Source organism: Netta rufina (genome assembly GCF_964035555.1).
Source record: "Netta rufina genome assembly, chromosome: 10".
In the NCBI taxonomy this organism is placed as follows: Eukaryota; Metazoa; Chordata; class Aves; order Anseriformes; family Anatidae; genus Netta; species Netta rufina.
In genome coordinates, this window is record NC_140133.1 from 18,721,039 (window position 1) to 18,744,443 (window position 23,405).

General features: G+C 44.1%; 1 protein-coding gene across 1 annotated transcript in view; it reads right to left on the reverse strand.

Moving 5' to 3' along the window:
* The window catches only part of FOXP1 (forkhead box P1), a 320,759-nt gene that overhangs the window by 192,296 nt on the left and 105,058 nt on the right, over positions 1 to 23,405 (reverse strand). The window contains exon 2 of the mRNA XM_084292461.1: positions 19,703 to 19,768. The gene's annotated coding sequence lies outside the window, so the exon portion shown is untranslated. The remainder of the gene's footprint in view (positions 1 to 19,702; positions 19,769 to 23,405) is intronic.

Genomic DNA, 23,405 nt, shown 5'->3' on the forward strand with positions numbered 1-23,405 from the left:
TCCCTACACGGTGCGCTCGTACAGCGCCCTACCGCCGTGACCGCTACCGTCCAACGTCCCGCGCCCCATCTTAATCACCTCTGTTTCACTTTCGAACAAATCCGTCAACTTTTAACCTCTGCACTGTGCTTTTCCTTGGTGGGCATTCTGCCCCAGGCCAAATTCGTGTCAGAAGTTTCAGCCCGAACTGCCGAGATACTTCTGAGATGAGAGACGGGGAAAAGCACGGCCCCAGCCACGGGCAGCAGCCCTGGGCATCGCTTCGAGACGCCGCTGAGCTCCCACGCTTTGGAGAGCAGACACCAAAACAAGCCATGGAAAGCCCTCGGTGCGAGGTAGGTGTGGGGCTCCATTCCCCACCCACTGCCTCCTCCCTGACCCCCGGCCAGCACCCAGGGCAGCAGAAGCCACCTGATTTGAATAGAGAGGAGACAAAGCTGGGGCAGGGGGCAGGAACACGAGCAGACGGGGACAAAGAGGCGAGGGAGACACGAGCCACCACTGCCCGAGCACATCAGCTGTGTCTGGGAGGGCTGCAAAGGTTCTGTCCACACAAGAGGAGCTTGGAGAGAGAAGTGTAGTCCAGCTTGGGAGCAGAAACATTTTCACAGAGCTGCTCCTTGGCCAACTTGATGTACAGGTACGTCCAACGCAACACCCCTGGTCTCAGTGAGATCTCCCTCCCGGTTTCCATATTTTATCCCCAAAACATGGAAAATCCTCAGGCTTCTTGGCACATTGGCTCTATGTTTTCACACAGCCCGGGCAGCATCTATTTCCATAATCCTGTTCCGAAACACGGCTGCATGGTCTTCGTGGAAAGTTCTAGACCCAGAAAACTTCAGCTCAGTTAGGTTGGCATTTGGTCATTTTGGGAACAGCACAGTTTTTAATCAGTAGGTGTGGGTCACTTTAGTCTTTTTTTTTCTAATAGGAATAACATTGGCCTATGTTTTGGTGTAAGTAACCAAAGTAGAAATTATATATATATTTTTTTTTAATGCTGTGCTGCCCGTTTCCCCATGAAACACCAACTTTGTTTTCTCCTATCTACCCTATGCACAGGACTGGTAAAAAGCTTTATACAACAACACCAACCCACACCGACCCGATATGTAATAGAACTGCAAAACGAGCCCTGTACAGGAGGGAGCAACGCCTCGCTGAGACTTTCCACATCTAACGGGTCCATGCCCCTCAATGAACAAAGGCGTGTTGCCTTTCCCTCCATGCAGCCTCTTCAAAAATGAAATAAAATCAAGAACCCGCTCTGCTCCCACCGCCCTGGCTGAGCTGCCCGCTGAGGATCTGGTGTGCGGCCGGGCGCTCGCTCCCAAACCCCAAACGTGTGCCCCCGGGGAGGGGACGGGCTCAGCCCCGCTCTCTGCTCCGCCGCTCGCCGAGATTTCTCGCCGGGTAGAGCTCCGAAGGAGCTTGAGCTTATGATAAGCAACGGCATACTTAACGGTTACATATTACTGTTCATGATAATGCAATATTTCATTTGGGTGATTTAGAAGTCCCTCTTGACCAACTTACAGTGAGACACCAAACGCTTCATCAATCACAACCATTTTTATTCACAATCCAGTGCAAAAACTACAGGGAGAGTTGCATTTTCAGTAACTCATTGGGGAGGGTATTGCTACTAGCACTGAAAATCCTCCTATCTCACCAATTTTTATGTTAGATTCAAATATATTTTCTCTCTAAGCAGCATTCCATTTTCCCGCATCTCTCCGCCACGTTTCTTATCGTGGCAGGGTGAAAGAGTATCCAATTTAATATCTGTTTTGCAGGACAGGAGATTTTTTCATATCTTATGCACTAAGGAAAGCTGCAGGGGATGGCTTAGCAGGCTGAGCATCAGGCTTTAAACACGTAGACTCCCTGGAACCACAGATCCCATCAGGTCGACTGAGCCCTTCATGTTTCTGGGGTAGATAAATTAAGTGTCACGCTGTTTACTTTGCCGGGATCTTTGCAGGGAGACCTCTGCAGTAAAGGTCCTGTCTGTTTTGCATGGAGTTTAAGGTTAAAGTCTCGTGGCTAAGGCACGGCACCGGGTGCCACCTTGATCTCACTACTGCTAATGGCAGTACTGCCATTTCTTCTGGGAGAGACATTCCAGGGAGCTGCTCCCAAAACTTGCCCCAGTGTTGGCGGATGACTGAAAGTTATCCAGCAGCTTATCTGCCTCGGATTTGGTGACTGTTAAAGGAAAAAAAATACATATATACCTCCCAGATGTTTAATTCATAAGTTATACAGAACTGTCAGATCTAGGGATGACAGAGGAGAGATTCATCATTTTTTACAGCCTGATTTTTGTGGTTGGAGGTAACCCTACGTTTCTGCAAAGTTATCCCCCCTTCCCACTCCTCTGCATCATGCAGAAGCAGTTTGCTCCCGCCGCAGCCGAGCCCCCCGACGTTAATTGTTCACAATGGGAGCCTCTTAGAAAGAAATCGCTGGAAAGAAGGAGTACGAAACGCTCACAGAAGCCAAAACTTTAACAATAATCACAAAACATCGCAGTCCAACAGATGTGCAGAGGCATACACCCATATTCACACACACAAAACCTTCAACCTTGACCATTTCTGAGAGGTTGTTTCATCTACAAAAGGTCCAAGTCATGGGGAGCAGACACGGGGATGAAGAAAACAGGATACTTCGAAGGGAGCAGCCGTAAACATGCTCTTTGCACCTACTCCTAGCCTTACTCTTTCCTTCCCAGCTACTACTATTTAATACATTAAATGCATTTCCTTCTCAGAAAGTACGATGAAGGTCAACTTCTTCACAATCACTTCCCTTTTAAGCAGAAATTAAGCAGAAAACATATTTCCTTTTGAACCGGGTAGGCAAAGGTCTGTATTTTGATTTGTTTTCACAACAGCTGACAGCACGCATTCCCTGCTTAGGGTACCAGAAATAATAATTAACACTCCTAAAATGTTGTGTGTTACGGCAGCATACCAAAGGTTAGGTTTGGCTGTGGGCTGTGCTGGCAGTAATTCCTTCTCAGGTGGTCTCTAGTGCCATGCAGCTCCCACATTTTCCTCCCAAACTACCCAAGGACCTGCTGGAGCTCTGGCACGGCAGCGCATCAGCCTACAGGCCTTTCTGGGCTGGGTAGGAAAAGGAACAAGAAACAGCCCTTCAGTTCAATTTACAATCTGCAATCTGGTTTTTAATGTTATCTGGCTAACCAGAAGACACGGTATCAACCCGGTTTTGAAAATATCCCATATTCAAACTGAGGAATCCAGTGTTGCAAATGATACATTTGCACCGAAGAGGGAAAAAGCTCTACCAGGGAAAGGAACCAGACCATTATTTCAGGATACACTGATTTACTGCAGTGTTTGGGATTTTTTCTTTCAGAGGCAGGACAAAGACCTCAGAAAGGCAGATCAGGATATTCCCCACCAAACCTTGGCAACCCAAACCAATGAAAACCAAAGCAAAGCTAGCAGCGTGCTACGGGGAGCAGGGACTTGGCCCAAATCTGTCTGTTGATCCCGGAATCTCAGGGTCTGAAGTCGGGCACCCAGAAACTGCTCATCAGTTTTAAACGCCGTGGTTTGGGACATGAGGGTCTGCCCTGTACACTCCGTGGCAGTCAGTGGATGGCTGTGCAGCAAAACTGGAACTGTTACGGCAGGACTCCTCTTCCAGAGCTGCTTTGAAGCAATTACTGAACCACCTCATAGCTCACTTGAAAATAACTTCAACAAGAGAGGATGTAAGCCCCCACCAAAAGTTCCTGCTCACCATGAAGCCCTTGCCATACGCCTGGCTTGCAGGTGTGACTCCAAGCTCACAGAGCATCACAAACCCCTTAAGAAAAAGGAGCAGGAGATGGAAGCACCTCACAGCCCTGGATGCCCCTCTCAGCACCGCGGATGCCGGAGCAGTGTTGCAGCTCGGCCTTTCCATCTTCCTTGGCTCGGCCTGACGAGATGCCCTCCATATTCCCAGCTGCCCTCTTTTTGCTCTCTGCTGAGGAAAACGCAATTGGCCCAAAGCGCTGCTGGCTGCCGCAGGCGCTGGCAGCTCTCTGAGCAAATGGGCAAAGCCTTCGTGGCCAGCATGTCCCTGAATGCACTGAACCGCGTCCAGGGAGCCTTGCTACAGGTCCCAGCTCAGGCAGAGCGAAGCAGAGAAGCCCTGACTCTAACCTCCTGTTTCGGTGCTTCAGGTCACCCGTGGTCATCAAGGAGACTTTCAGATGTGCTGGTGTGTCCAGAGGGAAGAGGTGGGAACAAAAAGCCGGGGTCGGGGCTGTGCCTCCTGCAAGCGCTGCTGCTACCCCAAGGTGCTCCCTGCCGAAGGGCTCGTGGCAGGGCTCTGAGCACTGCTTCCAACCAGCTAGAGGACCAGAGTTAAAAATGGCAAGGGCAAGGTGGATTTCAGACAAACGCAAAATATTCCTCCTCCCTGCCTGTCGGGTCTGAGGGGTAAGAGGAGAAACAGGATGGAACTGGCTCGGGTTTAAAGCTGCAGAGGAATCGCAGGGATAGAGCACTTACAGAGAAATGTATTTTCATGTAAACTTTTATGCTCCCATCCCTTGTAACTGGACATCGGGGAAGATGTTAATAAACATCAGGGCAAGAAAAACACCGTAAAAAAATATCAGACTACAAACCCATCTCTTCCCAGATCTTAGAAATGGCTCTGCGGCTATATACTGCAGGGAGCCGAGCACGCTCAAGTGCAAGTTTGCATCTTAAACATAAGCACATATACATACAAACAAGGTTTTGCAGATATTTGTTAGCTGTACCACAATATTTTCCAGGGTCAATGCTGCCACTTGCATTGCAGCGCTTGTAGTACAGCTGCAGAGCAGGCCCCCAGGAAGGGGCCTTGGAAAGAAGCTGGAATGGTGATAGTTCGCGTGGCTGGGGATATTTCCGAGGCACAGTTGCTGTTTACTGTGTTTCTATTTCCGATCAAGCTGCAAAGTCCACCCATAAAACCTGAGGAGGCATTTCTCTGGGTGTGGGACGGCGCAACCCGCACGCGAGGAGGACCAGAGCTTCAGCTGCTCCGCCTGGGCAGAGCTCCACCAAAATACTCTTCGCCTGATGTACAGCAGAGAATTTGGCCCACGAAGAGGAAAACTATATTCAAAACCTCCAGTTGCAAGTCTTCTTTCAGTATATATTTATGCACAAAGCTCAAATAATTTAATACCACGCCTCACTAATCATGTGAGTGCACAATTTTTGCAGGGGCAAATGGTTCTCGTGCATTTTTATTGTGCATCTAGTGCTCCTGGCTGAAAAACAACGCCTCGGAAGCTGACTGGTGCTCTTAAAGGTGGTGTCTGTCTGTGCCATATACAATCAAACCTGATTAATCGGAGGCTCGCTAGGAGAGATTAACCTATTCTACGAGGAGTCAGAAACTACTCGTAACGATGGCAAATCACAGCATATGGCCAATTGGACAACTTCATTCCACTTCAAAGGGAAATTAAGTGATACACTCTGGGGTATATTCTCCTCTTGTTACACTTGCAAATCCCCATTAATGCTAATGATTGCACAAAGTGTAAGAAAAATGCTACAAACACATAAAACAAAGCAAGATTGGTCAAGAATATGCAAAAGCATATGCAGAGGGATCTAAAGAGCATTTAAATGAAACACAGCTTCTTTCCCTTCTTTCCTTAAAAGCAAATGGCATGCGCTATTGCAAATATATACGATGTGCCAACACATGCAAAAACTACGATTCATGAAAAATCGTGAAATAGAGACGCAAAATCCAAGGCCAGTACAAGTTCATCATCTGAACTGGAGATCAGAAAACTGGCTCCTAAAGTAGAAAAGAACATCAATTCCGTTTTTTCTAAGAAAACCATTTCCTACCAACTTTGAAAACAAGAGTGCCTACAGTGATCTGATTGGACTCTCCGTGATTGTTTTGGCTCGGCTCCCTCATCCCTCCTCAGCTGGGTGGCTAAATGTTAGTCTAACCACGAGGTTGAGAGGTTCTCTTCTTATTAACCTTCCACTTCGTGCTTCCAATTTTAGATAGGAGTAAAACCGCCTGTCAGAAATTTCTCTTATTCTTAGTTACTTCTGCGGTGAGATTCACATTTACGTCCCCATCTGGGATGTGAGTGCTGCGGAAGGACAACACAGAGTTAACAGGCAGGGGCCGGCCTTTCTCTGCTTCCCCTGGAATGTTATTTATGTGTTTGTTTGTTTGTTCTTCAGAACCATCACAAGAGCAGTTTGATGGCTCCAGAAGGGCTGTAAACTCCTGCCCAAGTTTTGATGTCCGGACTCAAAACAAAACGCGGAGAGGATCCCTCACCCCCAGCCCCGTGGTGGCGAGCTGCAACCATCTGCCCTGGCGGGGACCACCACGGCCCCCAGCACTCCCCTACCAGCATGAACCGCGATGGGGCGAGGGCTGGAAGCGCACTGACTGCTCCTGAAACACTGCACCCAGGAGCACGGTTGTTAAGGCAGCGTCCTCCTCCCAAGCAGCTGTTATTCCAAGCCACAGGACATTTTCCAACACGGTTATTAGCACCACCTCAGCCGGGGCTGTTCAAGACGCATCTTGTCTTTGAGCGAGCAAGCAAAATTCACAAGGGAAAAATCAGATTTGGAAACTAAATGTTTTGTAATCTCCTGCCGCGCAACTGGGCTTTCAGGCAAGCTTCCAACCCTTGCAGTAGCTAAAAAATAGCCAAAGTCGCTGCCTTCCACCACCTCCTGGTGCATTACGGCCAGCGTGATGCGACACCACACGCATCTAGGAAGGTGCAGCAGTGGAAAGGAGTGATGCACTGTGCACGGTGGTAGAGGAGACAGAAAACATACCCCGTGTGATAGAGCGGAGCCGAAATAACCACTTCTGTTACAACTAATTTATCTGCCCGTGCTCCCCTCCCGAAATCAGCACGGCTGTGCTGGCTCGGCACGGTGCGGCCTCGTGCTCCAACACCGGCTCTGGTCACAGAAAGGGCAGGAGACAAGGAGAGGAGAAGCGCTGGCAGAGACGGCAGCAGTGCTGAGCGCTGCGACGCGCTCGCAGATACGCCGGGGCTGTTGCACTGCCCTTATCAGCAGCCACGAGTTCAAGGTCAGCCTTGATGCACTTACTGAAAACTGACACTGCCCGCGTCCTGCAGTCAGCACGACTTCAAATGGAGCCTCCCAATTATTAGCAGTCATTTTGTTTATTATTGCAGGGCCTCGGGACAAACAAAAAAGGAGCCCCATTGTGCTCAGCGTTGTACAAAAAAGCTTAATTAGCCTCTTCGTAGGTTGTTCCCTTGAGCTTTTTTTAAACAAGATATTTTCAAATATAAATAAATTCAAATTTCAGAATTCCAGAAATCCGTTTCCTGAAATGTGCTTCCGCAAACAATTAAAGCAACTTTGCCTCTCCAAATTTTAGCTGTACACCAAACATACAACTTCAGTTTACTTGAAGAAAAATGTGTATTATAAAACCTTCACCTTTGGGATTTAAATATATTTTTGCCATTTACATAAGCCAGGATTTGAACCCAAAGTTTTGTTGTGTTTTTTTTTTTTAAACTATGTGGAAGTCAGAAAATGACAGATCTTTGTTGTTTCTCTCCTCCAACTACAATATTTACGTATCAATGAAGTATCAATGTACAGGGATATGCACAAACTGGAAAAACAAATTAAGATACCACCACATGAACTGGTCTGAGAAATCTGGAGGTGCAGAAAGACCTCAGGAGCTCAGAGCATTATTGAATATCCCGAGTTGGAAGGGACTTGGCAAGGATCATCGAGCCCAACTCCTGGCTTAGCAGGATAATGAAATCGGTGCACATCTAGATAAGAGGCATACTACAAATGTTATGACAGTCAGTACAGGAAAACTCAAAGTTTGGGGGAGGAAAGTAAAAGTTCAGGCTTTTCTCCCTCTCTGTGGAGGCATCTGATCACGTGCAGTATGAGAGATGCCCAAGTGGTTGTAGCACTGTTCAACCTACCACGCCGGCACTGGTGTGCTGCTCTTACCTGGCAGCTCGCTTGCTGAATTCCAACCTGGAAGGAAACGGTGGCACGTGAAGTGAGAGGAAATCACCTCGTCCTTCTGAGAGTCGTTCACCCACGGTCTCAGACTGTCCCCAGCTTTTCAGAGGATGGATCCTGAGGATCGCACCACCATCTGCAAGCATTTTATGACCATTTTCAAATGCAAATACTTCCTGCTGAGTCTCCACCTCGCTCAGACTCGTACCAACCATTTAGAGGTCACCAGCTATCGCCTCCTGTTAGCTACTCCTTCAGACTCTGCTTTATTTGTTTTTACCATCACCATTCACTGATGCTTCCATTCACCTTTGAAGATGCCTGTTTAATTCACCTGCATTTTAAGACCACACTTCACATTACATTTTCTCCAAGCTTATTCTAGCAATTTCTTGGCAATAAATGCTGTTTGGATACCCCACAGAATCCCCATCAAACGCTGATTAGCATTATTGCCATCACCCCGGGCTAAACCAGGTAGCTCCTAAGGGCAAATTAAAGAGCTTGTTCTGGTCCTTTGGAGGAAGGACACAACTACCCTCCCTAGCACGGAGGAAGCTGACACAGAAACCGGGGGCACGTGGAAGCTCTCCAGGACCAAACAAATGCCTTCAAAACGGCCACGTCCCTGGCATGGCACAATAAAGAAGATATAGTAAACTACTTTGCATGCAGAGAATAAAATCAATACAGTTTCCATTCAGGCAATGAAAATCACAGCACACTGCTTTACTCACATGCATACCCCTCATTCAAGGTGGAGTTTCCACAATTCCCACCTGAATACCCAGCTCTGCAGCACGCACCTCTCCCTAGCACTCGGCACTCTCTGCTTGACATTAGTACTAAACAATATTCATTAAGAGTGTAACACTAAAGTGCAACATGTAAGTAAATCAAACTCTTAATGCTCTATTTTACAAATTTCATGGGCCACTGGGGATAATTAAAAGGGTAATTATATAAAGTTGGTGCAGTTTTGAGACTCAAATGACATTTTCTGCTTTAAAGCACTTGATAACCTGGTATTTTTCTACCAAGACAGTCTTTTTATACTTTTATGGTCAAGCAGCACAAACAAACAAGAACTATTTTTTAAGACATTTTGACTCTTTCACCCCCCACATGCTGTTTTTCTTGATCAATACCATTCGCCACTTATTCCTAAAAGTCCTACGCTGAGATATCAAGAAAAGGAAGGCCTTTTATAAAAAGCACTGATCACTATAAAACAATACCGAGCCTCGAGCCTGGTTTTAACTGGAGCTCTGAACAAAAATGGTATTGCTTTGGGTGTTTACAGCACTGGAGTGCTGTTTGGTTTGTCACTGTGTTTAACCACTGCTCTAAAGCTAGCAAAGTACATTACTGGTACTAACAGCTCATGAAAAATACAGCGAAGAAACTGCTAGTGGCAGAAGCATTTAACTTTCTTGTTAGCAGCCTCCCCCATGTGGCACTTTAGCACCAGCAAGTTGTTTATTATGTTCTGTGCCAGGCAAAACTGATTAAATGGGGCTCTTAAGAATCAAAGCGTTATAAATTCATGGAAATACAGCAAGCAATAAATTCCGTGGAATTAAAAGCTTACTAGTGCTATTAGCATTTCAGGGTGTTTGCATTGTTAATAGTGATGTGCAGAAATGATGTTCCTGTAAGACAACGCAAACCAACAGAACATATGCATTAGCTGCTACATTTTTACACAATGTCATCATTACTTGTAAATTTTTTCTCTCCCGAAACTAGAATGCTCATTAATGTTTTAAAGAAAAACCTGAACCAAAGCAGTGGTCCATAGCCCAAAGATTTACATCCCCAGTAAAATACAAGTGTTACGCATGGAACATAATGCCCTTATTACTCTCTGAAGCTGGATACCCCAAAGCAGAGGTTTGCCCTGGCTTTTGGAAGCAGGGAGCAGGGCAAGGCAGGCTCGCTTTTCCACACAGCACCCACATATTACAACACAACCACCTGCCTGGCCCTAATCTGACAATTTAATAAGGAAAGTAGCTGCATGGCAACTCTGAACACTAAAAAGAAGCGGTGATCCAGCCTGAACTGGTGGTCAGTAAATCTGTCAGTGGCTCTCCAAAGAGACATCTTTACTCTGGGTCTCTCCATCATCGCTCCGTGGAAATGGCCCCGATGGCAGGTGACTAACTTCTCCTTCATGACTGCGCAGCTCTGCACGTACTGGTAAAGCCAGGCTGGTGTTAGCCCTTCCCTGACGGCCATCTGGTTTTAGGTAGCTGGTAACTTGGCAAATGGAATCACTTTCAAGTGGAAACTTGGTAAAGAAGCCTTCCTAGGTTCGTGGCCAGGCAGGAGAGAAGTGGGGGACACTTTCTAAAGCTGTGGAGAAATTAGGCCACGCAGGGGTTTTGTTTGTTTTTTAAAAAAGGAACAATTTGTACCTTTGGGAGCTACTTGAAAACACAACAGACAGATAAACCCCACCTGCAAGGTCCCTCTGAGGGGGGTGAGGGACAAACCTGGCTCTCGCTGCAGATGGGAAAATCAACTCACAGCTTTGCTGTCAGAGTTAAGGTTTGACACACGATAAAGAGTATATTCTGGATGGTACATCATGCACAGCTGGCAGCATACAAAAGTCAAGAAAAAATAAGAAAGCTTTGTCCAGAATAAACAGTACCCGTGCCACGAAGTGACTCAGCTGCAGAGGTGGGGAAACAAACCCCAAATCCTGGCTCCCAGGCCCATGCCCTGAGAGAAGCACACGTTACCAGCACAAACCCTCTCCCAAGACTGAGGGGGTTGACATTTTGTTTGCCTCTAGCAAAACAAAACAAAGCAGTAGGTTTTAAAGTGCTCAGAGGCACGTTGTCTTTTTGATGTATGTGTGTCCTGGCAGTCACACATCTGCATCAGGAGAGAAATAGCCCGGTTTTTGGCAGTTATTTAGTCCTTTTCATCTGAAAGTTGAAAATACGCCGCCATTGAACCTTTGCAGCTCAGGGTTCTGCATATAAAAAGCAGCTGCTGAATACACGCAGGGAGCGAGGGCTTTTTCTTAATGTTTGAACAGTTCCAAGTTCAAACCCATTAAAGTCCAGGTCACACCGGGATCATGTCACTATTAATGCATCCAGTTACATGCTGAGGGAAACCCAATATAAAACTATGATAAACTCTACTTCTCCCACAGAGACATACGAAGGTCTTACCCAGATGATGCCACAGATCGCTCTTCATGGGCAGTGACCAGACGGGATGTCAATGACAGGGGAGAAAATCTGGGGAAATTATCAGGTATAACTGTACACAGATAGCTTTCAAAAGGAGGTCTCCTCGTATGTCTACAAAGCTTGTCTAGACCTTTTTTTTCCTCTTCTCTTGGAAAGAGCTTCTTGTCCTGTGGATGCTGCCTCCCGCACAGCCTCCTCCCACCCTCCATCGCCCTAAGTGAAAGTGAGCATGAAGACCCCTAACCCCGTGCTCCTCCGCCTTTTAGGGCAGATCTTCTTAGCAGATGGGCAATGTCCCATTCACTGGGGGACTTTGTGCCTGGCCAGATACAGCTGCAGTGGGATCAGCAGGGAGGGAGAGGCCAGGGCCCCTCAGGGAGGCGTTTTGGGGTCTGCCCTCTGCCTGTGTCCCGTAATGCTGCCGATAGCAGCAGTGCTCTTCCTAAGAGTGAAGACAGACAGGAGAGGAGACTCGAGTGAAGGGTAGAGGGGAGGTGATGGTACATGAACTCATGATGGAGCAGCTCTCTTCGCAGTCCTGTAGCCTTGGCACTTGCAGCTCGTGTGGAGGAGGCAGAGGCAAGAATAAGGAGAAGAAACTGTTTTTCAACACTTCTCCCAAGGTCCACAATCACACGTGGCAATACCACCAGAAATCACTTCTGGAATAGAAACAGAACCTAAAGCTCAACCACCAGTTCAGCTATGAGGAGGTGCCAGACACAATCACATCCATCTTTTATCACTTCAATTACTGATGACTTCCCATGGGAAAATCTCTCATTCTCCCTGGCACAGGTGCCCCCGTAGCCGTAGTGCAGCACACGGTGTTTGGTGGGAAGCCCCGAGCACTCCCCTTGCTGCATGCACCTTGAGATGGCCACTGCTATCTGAGAGAGAACACAGCAGAAGGGAGTTTGGCAAGAACAGATTAAATCTAAGGGACAAACAGCATCAACACCTCACCAAAATCCTACCCCAATATTCCCACGCAATGGATCAGCCAGGCAGTTTGCTCCCCCATGGCAGCCCATCAGATGTGCAGGGTGGACAGACACACACAGCTCTACCCCTCAGATGCAAGAAGAGCGTTAAGATTCACTACAAGCATTCCCCTCCAGCAGCTCCTTCCAGGGCAGCTTCAAAGACAGGCTCCCCAAGCGGCGAGGTGAGCATGATATGGGGATGCACCACGCTGCTGCATCCTGCCCGGCTGGGAACCACGGCTTGAGCTCAGCAGGAGCCGGGTCTGTCAAACCCAACCAGTGCCCCAGCTCTGCTCCGAGCTTTCCATGCTGATGGGGATGGAAAAGGAGAGACTGGAAAAGGAGGAGAGGGCCCTTACTGGACTTGTGGACCTTATCAAGTATCTAGAAAGTACTACAGTTGATCAGGATATGTTCCAAACCAAGTTATCCATGGCTCCAGCTGGCCTGCATATCATCAACATACGACCCGCTAACTACACAGAGGTTTAGGGAACTAGCCAAGACACACTATACACGTGGGATCTATGCTACTCTTTAAGTAATTCTCTGGAACTCCTTACAGGGTTAATGGACTCGGCAAAAAATCGTGAATGCTCTCAGAGATTCAAGTTGGGATTTGTGTTTTTTGTTTTTTAAAGAGTAACTTCAACATTAAAATTCAAATGATCTAAGGAACACTGCCTCCTGCACTCAGGTCTCATTAAGAAGTTTTAAAAAGCCAAAGTCTGCATTTTTAAACTGTATTTTTTCAGTTTTCCAACTTTCAGAAGAAGGATAGGCCAAATTCTGCTTTTAACTACAACAACACAAATCCAGATACTTCCTTAAGTTTTACATAATATTTTGTCTAATTAATATAATTTTTTTCCTCCAAAACATGTATTTATCTGCTGTGAAATCAAAGGCAAAAATGAATTGTTTTAAGGATGGCAGAGAGTAAATAACAAGTTTGGAACCTTGCAGCCTTACCCTGGCAATTTGTCTCATATAATTGACTCAGCAGACATGCTTACAATTTCTTACAACTTTTACAAGACCTCCTGTGGGTTTATTTCAACATTCTCCAAAACGGAGCTCAGAGCTTTGAATACTCTAAGCAAGTAGCACCAAAAGGAATCATCTATTCCTCCTTAAGACAAAGGGAAACAAACAATAAAAGCACACTTTATTTCTCATTGGACATCAGACCTCAGACGAATAAGGATGCAAAAGAATTTGTGCTTCTTCAGAAACCACTCCTCAGCTGTTTTCCAATAATAACATTTTTAACAGTGTCCCAATTGTGTTCAGTAAAGCTTTAAAAAACAAACAAAAAAAATCCAATAAAAATTATCTTCCCCTATTATTGGAATAAAATTTAAAGGAAGACTGATGACAGCAATAGAGCAAACACAAGCTGTAAAATTAACTGCATGATGTCTTTCCAGTTAAAAAGGGGTTAAAAAAATCCCCCTTCCCCTGAAAAAAGGAAATGGTCTCATTGCCTATTTTATTGATTTATGCTGCTGTTGGCTTTTAAATGTAGCACTTTCTATTTCTAAGATCTTTACAAACAATTAGTAATGTCATGCCTGTGTCCCACTGTTCCATTGGTGGAAGTGCCCTAGTAGCAGGAAATGCTGTGCCCTTCCACAGACGTTTCCTTCCATCAGTGGGATCCACTGACCCTTAACATGTCACAGAATTAAATGAAACACTTGTCTTACAGCTAATACGGATAAACACAAGGGCTATTAAAAATAACAAAAAGGGTACGGCAGGAGAAGAAAGTTGACCTATTACTCAAAAGATACCAATTTATCTTCAATTTTTTTTTTTTTAAAAAAAGGAGAAAACAATTCTATTTTTCTTAAACAAAATAAGACATCATCATATTTCAACAAAATGTATCCTGAAAAGCCGTATTATAAACTACTGATATTAATGGTTTGCAATGGAAATGACGTCAGAGTCTTAGTTACAAAATGTCCAAATGTTTGTGCTACCCTACTAAAAAAATAAACAGTGAGCTCAGAGTCAGAAATGACCCTTTTGAGCAATTAAGCAGTATTACGCAAAACACACTGCAAAGTAGATGGCCGGCAGAGGTGGGAGAGCCCCAAATTAAAATTCACAGATTGCACTGCGAGAAACACTTAGCAATTAAACATCTTGGAGGTGGCGTCTGAAGTTCCTGCCATTAGCAGCAGTGAAAAATGCTTTCATACGTTGCGATGAGAAATATGGGCAGGCAATCAGGGCCAAAAACTCCTTTTTTTTTTTTTAAATGCCTTGGCTTCAGTATGAGCTACCAAATAAAAGGGTGGCCTCCCGTAATGCCCACTGACATCACTGGGCTTGTAACACTGCCACTGTAAAATATCGCTGCTACCGCTGCAGGACCGTAAGTGAAGCGTGCCGGAAGATCTGCTCCTGGCATGGTGGAAGGCAACAGGCAATGACCTCAGAGATGACCAAATAAAATATGAAATATGCAATACGGATCTATTTCTGGTGTCATTTGCTCACATCCCTGGATTTTGTGAAGCAGAAACATGCACCGCCTTCACAGCAGTGTTTTGAGGCAGCTCTCCAGCCTGCGGCCTCCCGGAGGCTCTTGGCTGAGGCGCTGAGGAGCAGGCCGCAGTGCTGCCCACCGGCCCCAGCGAACAGCCCTCACCAGCCCCTGGCATAGGGGCAAGCTTTAAAACAATCCGTAACTCAGAAATAGGTTGTTTAGAGCTGGATCTTGCCATCACCACTGCTTTTGTGGTTGTGACAGAGCACGAGCTCAGGCTACCTGATCTGCGGCCCGCGCCTGGGCTCTGGAGTAATGCGACCGCTGCCGTTCCTACCACATCGTTCACAATTCCTTCCTCAGTCCAGCCAACTCCTTTCCCAAATGACACAGGCCACACACCTTCAACACCTGCCCAACACTGCAGGGATACAGTCTGGAGGTGTACATGAACCACTCAGTCTTGTGCTTCAAGATCTTCACAGGTTTGAAACAAATAATGGTACTGTGAACGCATGAGGTAATGCAAATCAGTACTGGCGTTTTTAAGATCATACTGAGCACCTACATAAGTTAAACGGAAGAAATACTGCGAGATTATGTAAAATTATGGACAAATCTGACTCGTTCTAGCATTCTTCATGAAGACCAGAAGGATTTGGTCCAAAAGCATCAGACAAGAGGATCAAAACCTGCCACTGACTATCTCAAAGCTGAGAAACGTATTTTTCTACCAGCCCACTTGAAGATTTATAATACATTAAGGAACATTAAGGAGAAGAAAAGCTAAATGGGCCAAAAGCAAACAAAAGAATGATGTTCTCTTGAGATTGCTAATGCTGGCAGACAATAGCACAGAAAGAACTCCTCTGACAGATCTTTGAAGTCTTCAATACAGCATGCTACTGGTCCATGTTAATGAGATTTGCTCAAATACTTCTAAATTATTCCAAAATGTCTTAATCTATTTTCTAAATCTTCTGTACCCAATTGCTTCAGAAAATTCACAGCTTCACCCATCTCTGGAATAAACCTTTAATTAAACAAGGTAAGGTCTTGAAACAGTTTGCGTTGCCAAAGGTCCACACACAACCTTTTTGGGTGTTTATCACGGAACACGCAGGTAATATTGTAATTTCTATTACTACGGATTACAGAAAGACTTTGCACCAGACTTTACTCTTCAGTTTGAGTAACTCAAAGGTCTTGGCAAGATGGGTATTTCAGCTTCTCACAACAATGAGAAAGTAAACGAAGCCACTCTTAGTTGTGTCCTGACAGACACTGACAGCTTCAGCTACATGACCAACACTCCACCCACAGCAGACATTGAGGAGGGCCTCCCAGATCCCTACTTCCTACTGGCTGTGTTATAAGCACTGAGGCAAAATACTTCTAGCATGGCTGTATGTAATTTGGGCTTGTTGCAGAGAAAACAGGAGAAAATCTCGAAGCAGCAGGTTGTCTGCTCTGTCACGTACTTCTGACTACAACACACTCAGAAGGCCTATGAACAGCCACACACTGCATCTTTGTGGAGCAATGGCTGTTTCTGTGCCGCAACATGCTTTAAGACCATTAGGTCAAAAGCAGGAAAAGTCCAGGTGCCAAACTCAGTAGACATCATCCCTACTAACTTCCCACTGCCTGAGGTGCAAGTATCACTGTCATCAGCCTGTACAGAAAACAGAAGTAAGGACCTCACCAGCACGTCTCCTGGAAAGCAACCAGTGAGAAGAGCACCTAGGAGAAGCTGCACACACTATTAACAAACTTCTCTTCTAAATTCTGTTTCAGGGTTTTAACTTTTGTCTGGAGCTCCTCCTGTTAATGAATCACGCAAATACAAAGGAGCAGATGCATGCAGAGGCCAGCAAAGATATGGCACAGCAACACACCAACCCAGTTTGAGCACTGTCTCTTCCTGATGGAACAAAATGGGGAGATTCCAGATGAAAAAATATTTTTTGGTGCCAAAACCACTTCGTTTTCCACACAAATTGTGCAACCCATTTTTGTACTGAGCTTAAGAAAAAAAAATATCGTTCTGACCTTTCTCTTAACTTGAAGGGAAGGGAGAAAATATATATAAATATACGTACGCACACACACTCAAAGTTAGACCTCAGACCCACAGATTTATCTGTTGACCATCATCCAATGCTGAGTTACAGAAGGCAGCTTCTGTTTTATTATCGGCATTTAATCAACATTTAACTCTGGCAAGCATTAAGATTTGGAATTTTAAACTAAGTGTAACTTTGCTAAATCCTTTGTGTTGATTTTTCCCCCTGTTAAGGGTTTTCTAAAGGATTCTATCTTTGCTATCTTAAAGTCTGCATGTGTCTTTTGTTATCGGTAATGTACAACTTTAGTAGCATGTTTTGTACTTTTCAATTTTTCAACATGCAAGCTATCCTTGATTTACAATGCTCGCTGAATGGTGTTTGATTATTGAAAATGCTTTTACATACATTTAAACAAATGAATGCTCCTGGAAAACTAACACTATTGTCCATAATTCTGTAAAAATACATTTCCCCTCCCTTCTCCCCAAATCAAACATTTCAATTCAAATTCTTACTTTGAGGAAAAACTGGTATATAATTAGGCATTATGCCTAACAATGCTAAATAAAGGAGAATGTAAACATCTTAATTCTGAAGGTTTAACCATCAAAGCCCCTTGCTGTATCTATTCAGTCTGTGCCTCTGTTCAGAGCTCTTTGGAGTTGACAGGAGAGGGGAAAAAAAAGAAAAAAAAAAGCAGCAAACAAAACACAAGTATAAAAATCTATTTATCAGGTCTGTCCTGCATCCCGCTCCGCATGCCCGAGGCCAGGCTCGCCGCTGTTCCGGGGCGCTCGGGGCCACACGGCCGCTCCTCAAGGAGTACAGAGTCCTGCTCTGTAGCTGCACTGAGTGGCTTAACCGCTAACTCCGAAGATGGGATTTCACCTGAAATTAAGCTATCAAGCAATTGAGCTCAAACTCAATCAACCAAACCCTTAACCTTCCCTGTTTCAGTGGCACGGCTCTAATTAGGACTCTATCACTATTTCCATTACTATCTCCTATTCTCATGGTTTATTATCTCGGCAGTTTCAATTCTCACCCAGTTGAAATTTGACATCCAGTTTCTTAGACCACATATCACTCATGGCTTTATTTTATGAAACATTTTGCAAGATTATGGACAGACCCTGGAGCAAATAGCTTTCTGTTGGAAAGAGCACCCCACATAGCAGCGAAAGCAGGACAAATCCATACCTTGTCACATAACCAAGTCCTACCATTTAAGGATGCAGAGAAAAAAAATCTATTTTTAGGTTGTGAATTTTGTTTTGCAGTTTGAAAAGAGGTCTACAGGTAGCGTTTTGCATTTATCATAACCAAAATTCTTAATTTTGCCAGGTCACATAGCATCATGGCCACACACCGACCATGGCTCCACAAGAATCCCGCAAATTCTGAGGCAGTCTGATGCACCTGGGACTTAGTCTGTTTCCTTTCTTCACAGAAACCCACAGGGGGAACATCACTGTTGGGCAAGGAGGCACCATCTTAAACTACAGGATCTGCTCTTTCTTCAGTAGCTGAAATGCATCTAATGTTCCATGGGATCCAACATTAAGAAAACAAACAAGCAAGCAAAAACTGTGATATTCAGATCTTGAAGAGAGGAATATATTACACAGCTTACATATATCATGGGGATGGCCAAGGACTGCACTATTCTCTTGAACTTCGTGAATTTCATCCTCACTAAATAGATATTTTTGGCAACAAAGAACTGAAAAAAAGACCCACATCTTCCTCAGATCTATTTTAATTTAAAACAGAAGAGAACAGGGACATTTTTCCCCTCTTGAAGTACATTTTAATAAAATTAAAAATAAAAATAGCTCTAATTCACTCTGATGCATTTAGTCACTCCGTAAAATTCTAAGTTTAAAATGAAATCACCATTTTATATTCAAACAAGGTCAAGAGAACAGTACTAACGAACACTGACATCACAGCGAACAGCAGCCACTGCTCAGCGCTTACATCAGTGTTGCTTGTTGCTATGGTGCTTAACCGACTATTAATTTCTGAAAGAAGGTGATTATAAAGCAGCCATATGAACCTCAGTCAGATGACACCCTTCAGTACCAAACGCTGATCTGCGTTACTCCTGTCTTCTGCAAGTTAATTTTATGAATCACCACTTTTGTGATGTTAATATTCCTTTCCAACTCGAAACTTTGGACCAGAAGAGAGGTAAGGAGTTAATTTAGAAGGAAGGGACTTTCATGTTGCTTTAAATAAAAATCGTTTTGCAGAGAGTGATATTTCTTTTCCTTTTTACTGTGTTCCAAAAGCCTAAAAAGCATGCGTTTTAATTCTTGCAGTGATAATAAGCAATCAAATTAACAGCTAAATTCTGCTCTCCGGTGCACTGCTGTAAACCCAGGAGCGTAAAGGCAGGGTGAAGCAGCACCGCAGCTAACTTGACCATTCATTTCCCAGGGATTTGCCCCAACAAGGGAACCCTCCTGCAGGGCAGGGCTGCTGCAGCTCCCAGCCCAGCACCCGTGAATGGCGGCCATGGGCTGGCCACGTGGCCACCAAGAGGAACTGGAGCTGGGCCTTCCCACTCACAAAGAGGCTCCATTCGGTCCTCAGACAGCCCCTACAGCACATGGCTGAAAGCCCCAAAGGGCATCTTTGAGGCCTTTCTCCTGGAATGAAACCAGGCACCTAAACCATCGACTTCCCAGGCACAGCACGTGTTTAAGGCACAGCAGTGGCTCCAAAAGCTCAGTGCCAAGCCCAACCTTGCGGTTCTCATCCATGCTGCCAGAGGAGCCCTTGCTTATGTTTTACTAGGCACGTTCACGGGGGTTGCAGGATCAGGTCCTTGGTTCAGACATGCTTCAGGAACTATGTGTACAACAGTATTTGTATTTACCTTCTCCAGTTGCTCCTGTAAAGCAATCTTCAGCTACAGCCACCCGAAGAAGTCACTCTTCTTACCCTGCAGAGAAGAAGGCAACACACATGACTACCGGGTCAGCGTCAGCAGCACCACCCAAGCATTTTCATTGGCACCACATTTGCAAGTACAAACATAAATAAAGCAACAAATGAATCTAATCGTGTTTAATGGTGAATGACTTTCAGAGAGAGTTAATAAAAACAATCAAGTCACAGGGCTGCTGCTTATCAGTACCAGCCCGTGTGAGGCTCTTCAGTTCAACAAGAACAACTGGGTCTTTGGAAGGAAAAAAAGAAAGGGAGGAGAAAAAATAAGAACATGGAGATGAGACATCTTTGTTCTCTAGCATAAACTTTCCTAATCTTGATGTCTATCAATCTATTTTTAGTTTGAATAATATATGAGTTCAGTCCTTTGTTTCAGAAAGCTGACTATTGTCTGAATGGGTTCTCCTTACTTAAGGCATTTTAAGACCGGTTGTAACCATGTCTATTTTAGCTTCTGGATCCTTTCCTTTTTCATCCTTTTCTACAGAGACACAGCCCTCCACAAGCTTTTGAAACTAGCTGCATCTTCCACGCCTAATTCAAAAAGTTGTTTACTGTCTCGGGATTTCTTCTGGTTAAGCATAACCAGAGCACACCAAGTATGCCAAGGTGGTAAGAACAGCGAGTATTAAAGAGAGAAATAATTAAAGTGCATCTTTATAAAAAGTAGGAGGGAGAAAACAGCACGTGCAGTTTTTTTTACCCTGTATATTACTGCATCTTGTGTACTCTCTCTTATGCAAAAGAGTATGTAATCTTTTAAGAAACATGACAATCTGCCACTTTCTGTTCATGTAATTGGGATCAACATATGGTACAAGAGAAAAGAAAAACATTTGTTTATTAATTTAGATCAAGTTACTCACTCAAACCACTAACAGCATTCAGAATTAATTCCACATCAATTGACCGAATACCTTAATAAGAGTAAAATTATAACAATTTCACTGAAATGTTAATGTTCTGCTGCAGGGGTGCAGAGTAATATAGAGTAAAGCCAGAAAGAAATATGCGATAATTTGCCGACACAGATGACATCATATGAAACGGAAAGTCAGTGACATGTGGATGTGTAAGACAGTGCTACGTGAAACTCCATTTCACAAAATTCACACAGTGAGGTGGAGTTTTGGGGGTGTTTGTGAAACTCACCAACTGGTAACTTATGCCATTTACATCAGTAGGTGAAGCTTTTTACTGAAGTAGTGAAATATCAACCTCTGGGAAAAATCAGAATCTTCGCAAAATTATTTCAAAAGAAAATGTACTCATCTGCCATTTATTTTGGAAGGAAAAATATTTTCACAGTGAGAATGAGGCATTACTTCTTTACCATTGAAACTGATTATTTTTCACCAGGAAAAAAAAAAAAAAAAAAGGTTACCTTGAGATGAAATGAATATTGGTTTTGTCTGCTGCTCACTGGCATTTTTTCTTTTTTTTTTTTTTTTTTTTTTTTTTTATATTTTTTTTTACGGTACTCGCAGCAAAATACCAGAAGATCAGGGGCCAAGCTGTGTACATGTCTGCTGCATAGGAAGCTCTATGAGCTTCACTGGTACGTGTGTAAGGCACCGATTCTGCACTCTAAAGGACATAACACTACTCCATCATAACAGGTCAGGTCTCACCTTCCTGAGAGTATGTAAAACAATACATCTTTTATGTAAAATACATGACCTTTGACATATGATGTGCTCTTAGATTAGCAACAATAAAGGCTTTTATCCTGCTTTGCAGCAGGGGTTATCTTGGACTTGACACTTTAAACCCCTTTTCATATTTATCTGGTTTATAAATTTTCTGGGTATTTGGCAGTCAGATCTCTCTTTGGCAGTATTTTGCAAGCAGACTTCATTTCTACCCTGACTCTTCCTGATAGCAGAAGAAACAACCTTAAAATGTACTTTTTGAGGAAACTGCTGAAAATTACACGTTTGCATAAAAAGTGCATACAATAAATCTTTTGGTAGTACTGTAAAAGACAGGTTAACTTTTTCTAAACATGGTTGTTATATATCTGAAACAAACACACCCCAAGGAAGCCTGGTAACACTGGCCCGACATTAACTCAGGGGAGACAAATGTGGTCAACAAAGGTCAACAGGCAGCGAGGGTTCAGGAGACTTCAGCTCTTCCCACGAATCAGTCACTGACTGATACCTGGGCTGCTTTCGTTTCTAGTTGTCTAAGTTGCTCTTTAAGCTACCTGAATTTCAAAAAATTTGGATAACGTAGCACTGAAATTAAAATGAGCAGCAGAGACAGCTGTTCCCACCTGTGAAAATTTCTCATTAGTAGTCTAAAAGTTGAGTATCTCAAAATGCAGAAATACAAATACAGACTTTCCTCCTGAAAATGTTTATATGGGTGAGTGAATTGATGTGTGCAACACACATTCCTTCCATCACGCTGTCTTTAAGATAAACACGAAGCACCATCAACACTGCAAGTGTGTGTGTGGAGCAAACAAAGAAAAAATCCCAACCTACCAAAGCAAGACACTTCACAATACTCATATTTCCCCTCAAGGAGATGATTAAAATAGAAAACCAAACCACACACAAAAATCCACTTTGCGAGCACTAGTGGTCATCGTGTCTCATTTGTCGAGGGAAGCTCTCCAAACGCCTGTGACACAGTCCCACCGGCTTAAGTGGGATTACACACAGGGAAAAGTCCATGCAAAACTACTTGCTCTGGTCAGATTTTACCAGACATTCCTGAAAACATCGGATTTGCTCGCCAAGCACCTCAGTTTACCCATCTGCAAGATGGGTAAATGTTTTTCTAATGCACTCTGAAATCCTTGAATACAGAAGTACTTTTTATAATAGCTGTTTGCAACGGGGTTTTGGAGAGACAGCCCTTAACAATCCTAAAAAGATCACAACCTGAGGCAGTGCCATGATGTTCTCAGCTGGCTTTAAGAGAAAGACCCTCTATTACTCTGGATCAGGCCCTTTTCATTTGGTACAAGGGGACAAGACAAAAAGAGAAGAGGGCTTTGCCATTTTACCTGCTGTTGGGTCAGGCCATTTAGCACTTTTGATCCCCAAAACACTTATTTAATTTAGTGGTCTCCTCCACCAGGACATGGAGGTGATTTTGAGGCTGTAGGTTGGAGTCCCAACTCCATGTGATTACTGCAAAGCCAAATTAACCACAAATATGAAGAATATACAGAGATAGACAGTTCTGCAGAATAAAGTCCAAAATAAAAGAGCAACATTTTTATTAGTATCCAAATAGAATAGCCTTTGGTATAGGCAGAAACAGATTAACAAAGAACTTGAACCCACACAAACTGACTGTAAGTAATTTTATACAGGAAAGAAGCACATCAGTTGAACTGCTTCCCTGCTTAGAACTATTCACATCTTTATGCCTTTTTTTTTTTTTTTTTTTTTTTTTTTTTGCCAGTGTCCCAGCCCTGAGCAGCCTACAAATCATTACTGGAAACCTAAACTAGAGAGGGAATCTCCCTGTCATTACCTAGAAAGCACACTTTATATTCAGAGAGAGAGAGGGAAGAGAGAGAACACACACACACAACAGTGCAACAAAAAAATATTTCTGAATTTTTATTTCCATTGATCTTTCTCAGATAAGATCAGCTGAAATATATT